We start from the raw sequence: 6,000 nt of genomic DNA, 5'->3' as shown, positions 1-6,000 counted from the left end.
TGAAACGGTGTGCTTGAATTTCAGAAGTCGATTCCCAAATTTGTTTTCAGTAACTGAAAATAATAAAAGTGGAGATTTGAAAAGCAGTAAGCAAGTTTTAAAAATATTTTTGCAATTAATACTGCAGAATTATGTGCCTCTAGATTGATAAAAACTGAATGTAAAGCTTTTTATGTTAGGGGGAGTGATGAAGTTAAAGTTGCTGGTTATTTTAATTCATTTCTTGCTGGTAAAGAACAACGTAAGTGCATGCTTGCACCCTATGTTGGTAACAGATTTAATATATTATATTATAACGCTGCAGCTTTGTACTTAAAAAATGTTTTAGAACTTCTTCATAATGGACTGAATCTAAACAATCATTTACTAGAATTTAAAGAAGATATTTGCAACAAGCTATATTTAGCAGTAATGCGGGCATGAATCTATTTTTACTAACCTTAAAAATAAAGATCTTAGACTTGTGTAAAAATGCATCATAGATTATGATTTTGAAAACACCTAAAATCTTTCCAAGTGATGTTATTATTCTTGAAGATATTTTGTATAAAAAGTTAGTAGCATTTGTTAGGGAGTTCACGCCTCCTTTCTTAGCAATGACGTAAAATATGTCCTGAGCTAGCTTCAAACCTCTTGCTTCTAAAGCAAGCGCTCTTACCACTGCGCCACGACCACTATGTTGTATGTTGCTAGCTAATTTGTCGCACATTTGAGCAATCTCTGAAAATATTGATGTCATTAACGGCATTGTTAATGTGTATGTAAAAGAAAAATTACTATTCCAGTAAACAGTGTTAGTTTGAGACATTTTGTTTTTTCTTACAAATACATTTGTTTAACATTAATATTTAAAAGCGTAATAAGCCCCAACAATAACCGTAAAAGCAATGACAACAGCTGTTAACTCTTCACTAAATTTTTATTTTCAATGTATTCGCCGTTAGATTTAAAATAGGCATTATTATAAGTGACATATCTGATCATTTCCCTATTTTCTTTTCAATAGATATTTATGAGAAAATTTTATGTAATGAAAAAAATCATTTAAAAAACGAATTTTTCATAATAAAAACCAAGAATCTTTTAAATATCAACTTTCTTTAGTTTAATTGGGACATTATTAACTTTTATGAAGATATTAATTTAATATAAATTTTTTTTTTTTAATTTTTTTGAAATTTATGACATTCATTTTCCCAAAGTAGAAATTACAAACATAAAAAAATTAAATTCCCATGAATTACTAAGGGTATTCTAAAATCTTCTAAAATTGAACAAAACCTTTATACTAAATATTTTAATTCAAAAACAAGTAAGACCAATTATAAAAATTACGTAAGACTATTTGAACGCCTAAAGAAAAATTCAAAAACAATATACTACACTAACTTACTAGAAAAATACAAATTAAACTCAAAACGCACTTGGCAACTAATAAACGAAATTACTGGTAACACTAAAAAAATGTCGCAATCTTTGCCCTCAGTCACTAAAGTAGATGATAATTTTTTTCTTGATCAAAAAACAATTGCTTCCTAATTTAATAAATATTTTGTATCTGTAGGACCAAACCAAGCCAAAAAAAATCTAATTTTTTGATTTGTCTTTTGAAGAGTTTGAAAGTGCTTTTAAATTGTTAAGTCAAATAAAGCTGTTGGTCCAGATGATGTTAATGGAAATGTTATTATAAACTGTTTTGAATTTTTAAAAGACATACTTTTCCAAATTTTTAAATGCTCCATCAATCAGGGAGTTTTTCCTGATGATTTAAAGATAGAAAAAATTATTCCTGTATTTAAAGAAGGAGAAAAAACTAATGTATAACACTATCGTCCAATTTCTATCCTCGCTGTTTTTTCTAAAATTTTAGAAATAATTTTGTTTAACCAAATATACAATCACCTTTTATCAAAAATTATTATATAACATTCAATATGGATTTAAGAAAAATAATTCAACAGAGCATTCTATTATTCAGCTTACAAAAAGTATATCAGACTCATTTAGTAATTCTAAATTCACATTTTGAATATTTATTGATTTAGCAAAAGCGTTTGATACCATTTATCATAAAATTCTTGCAATAAAATTAAAATATTATGGTATAACAGGCAATGTTTTAAAATCGTTGAAAAGTTACTTAACTAATCGTTCTTAGCAGTACTCGACGACAAGACCGTTGGTCGTCTACGAGTCCCCGCGTTCTTTTAATTTTTAATAACGATCATTATATATATTGTATATTTTTTATTATTATATATTTCTATTTTAAACATTGTAACGAAATGCTCATTTAAAATGTAATAAAAAAAAAATATATATATATATAAATATACATATTTGTAAAAAAAAAAAAAAGATTTTGTCTCTCTTTTATCTGCCTGTGCCCGTTTTTGGGTCACCAATGTCCATTTTTGATTCTGTGTCCGTTTTTGATTCGTTCGTCGTTTCACTTTCTTTTTTATTTGATTTACTTCTATTATGCCAATGAGAGCTCTAATCAGGTTAATTAGTAATTGATTGTTATACTCAATAGTATTATTTATTTTTAGCAATAGGTCATTCGGGACCATGTATAGCCCTTTTCTTTGTGCAAAATTGATGAGACGAGAATCATTTTGCATAATAGCTTGATAAGAAATTATATCATCTTGAAAGTCAATAAAAAATGTATAAATTTTTTTTAAAAAACGTTATAAAATTGACTAAAAAGTAAAAAATAAACTACTTCATAGGACCCAAGGACTTTGTGTACGTACACAACCTAAAATATCCATTAAAGTCAATCAATGAAAATGTTGGGCAACTAAGTATAACTCGTTCCTATTGGCGCACAACATTTTCAGTCATTGATTTTAATGAATATTTCATGTTGTGTACGTACACAAAGTCCTGGAGTCCTATGAAGTATATTATTTTTTACTTTTTAGTACAATTTCAAAATGTTGTTTTTAAAAAGTTTTTTTTTTTATATTTTTTATTATTTACTTTTTAATCTGCTAAGAAAGTTTATTTACGCTAAACTAAAACGCTAAAAGTTTGTAGCTTATTGTTCGTTTTAATTACTTTTCCTAACTTTCTTTTATTTACGCTAAACTATAGTATGTTTTGCGTAGTTTGTAATAATTTCTTTATAAACGATTTCTTTTATTATTACCGCTGACCTCGTGTTTGTTTTGCGCAGACACCAAAAAATAAATAAACAAACCGACAAAAAAGCAAGTTAAATAAAATGTGGTAATAATAATAAAAAGGCATTTTATTCTAATTTCTAATGCATTAACAAACTCAGCTTTAGCTCCAAGCAATGATGAATCTTTACCAATTATTAGGCTTCGGATACTTAGTTGTGCTGACAAAAGTGCAAAGAGCGTATTTGCGGAAAGACTCCAAAATAAATAGAAGGCCAGCTTTAGTGAGACTGTCTGAGAATATAGTTACAATCCAAGACTTTGATTGTAACTATATTTCCATCTTTTAATTTTTTTTTCTAAATTGATATTAAATTCGCTTTTTTTTTATTGAAAGCGGTCAATAATAACCATTAAAACATCATTAATAAGCATGCAGTGTCAGGAAATCTGACCAATTTTTGATAATGGAGATATTTGGTGCGTATTTATAGAGATTTAAATATTTCGAGATCTCTTCCTTCTCTAATCAGTAAGTGCTCTTTAAGACAGATTGATGCAGGACTTTGATGACCAAGCAGACCTAGAAGACCTTACCCTTTTAACATCCGGATTAAGCACAGGGAGTACAACAGGAAAAAACGCTGCTATAAGTCTTGCTTTCGGACGATGACCTGCTCCATGTACTTCAAAGTATTTCACACCGTTGGATTTCGAGTTGTTTAATGGGCGGGCGTTTCTCCATCCTCTTTCTCAGATTAACTCGAATATAAAATCATATTTTCTGACCGTTCAAAAGTAATTATTTCAACAGACACTTCGGCAACTCCAAACTATGCATTAAATACTTTAGCATTGCGTCGAAAACAAGCGGTTTGCAAAAGAAATTACTTACGTTAGCGTTTCACAAATTGGACATGCCGTCTAGCAAACTGTTTGACATCTCAGCGTGCAACGAAATGCCAAACCTAAAGGCAGTTTAGCGTTAGCCATAGCCTTCTCTATTATTATTCTTCGCTAACGTATGTTTTAGTTAACGCTTTCCAGTCTACCGCTTTTAAAAGGCAACCAAAAAAATCAAACCCAATGTCCTTATAAATGGGCAGCCGAACAGGCTTTATTCAAATGGAATACAACTTTATTCTGTGTGGATGAATCTTATAGATACTTTTCCGGATAGGTTTGAAATGTAAGTAACAAAACCAATATGTTAAATAATGGAAATAGCTTTAAGGCCGTTATTCCAAACAGTTGTTACAGTCGGACACAGAATTTTTGGCACTTGATTTCAGAAGCTGCTCTGATCAGAACTTAAGCAGATCGGGTTTAAAGCTCTCAAACACGGGCGACGGAGTACAAATAAATATTGATCGAACATTGATGCTAAGTTTAAAGGCGGGCTTTTCAATTGTATTTCTTATTAGGGTGCGGAAACTTTTTGCTCATATAAATGAACGCTAATTAATAAGCGAAAACCTGTTTCAAAATAAAAATCTATCGACATAAAATTTTTACCAATGTAGAAAGTTTTTATACCTATATAATAAATTTAGAGGTGAAAAGATTTTTGTATCTGAAAAAAATTAAGTTTTTTGTAGCCGTAAAAATTTCAGACGTAAAAAGTTTTTTGTACCTTTAAAAAATTCAGGCGTAAAAACATTTTTATACCTTCAAAAAAATACAGTTACGAAAAAATTATAAGATGGGGTGAAAAACTCAGTATAATAATAAAGCACATTTTAATAAGATGAAGACATCTATTAGTAAACGCCACTTAGACAAGAAGTGAAAAACTTTCCTTTACATTTACTAAATGTCCCTAAAAACTAACAAACGCTACCTAACATATGATTTGAACCCAGCTCCATTTACAAATCACTTTAAAAAATACCGCATATTCATACCACTAAACCACGATATCATTTAAAGCTCTAAGAAAAATTGTATTATTGTTAACTAATAACACACGACCAAAGTCTACTGAGTCAAATGGAGCTCCACTCATAGTTCGCAGAACAAAACCAGAAAACCTTAATTGGAGAACACAACTTATATTGGAGAAACGTTACCAGTAGCGTACAACAAAGTTCTATTTTAAGACCACTACTGCTTGTTCTGTACTTTGTAGAGGAGCACTGCAAACAGTAATTGATTCAACTTTGGTTAATTTGTTAAAAAACTCGCTGAATGAGTATTTAAAACCGTTAAAAGAGAAGGATAAACACAAAATAAACCATACCTAATTCATATGTGTTTTTAAAGTATGGTACTTGTGTGACAGATGTGCACGAGTATTGAAGACTGTCTAAAAAGAGGTGCTTGATGCAGCACCTCTTTTTTAATAAATTTTAGTTCAAAAGTAGATAAACTTTTTTAAACTTTTTCAAAACTTGGAAACCTTTCACGGATAACAATATATATATATATATATTGTTATATTGTATATATATATATATATATATATATATATATATATATATATATATATATATATATATATATATATATATATATATATATATATATATATATATATATATATATATATATATATTTTACATGACTGATCACTGGATTAAACTAAACGTTTTGTTTACTTTTTATATAAATTTACCACCATCCTGTTTTTATATAGCCAAGACAGTTTAAACGTAAGATGAACCATAAACAAGATTAGGTAACAAGCTTTTTTATTTAACTTTATTCATACTGGGTTGTAAAAGTCTATTTTATGCTAGGTCATGCTATTAGAAGACGATGTCTAAGAATTTTGAACGATAAACCTATTGAACCTGAAATTTAGCAATATTAGTATGTTGAGATCAAGGGTATACAGTCACATTCTTGGAGCGAAAAACATAAGTCATCT

The sequence above is a fragment of the Hydra vulgaris genome, chromosome 02, assembly GCF_038396675.1.
Source record: "Hydra vulgaris chromosome 02, alternate assembly HydraT2T_AEP".
Classification (NCBI taxonomy): domain Eukaryota; kingdom Metazoa; phylum Cnidaria; class Hydrozoa; order Anthoathecata; family Hydridae; genus Hydra; species Hydra vulgaris.
The sequence above is the reverse complement of the archived record's forward strand: the minus strand, read 5'-3'. Positions refer to the sequence as shown.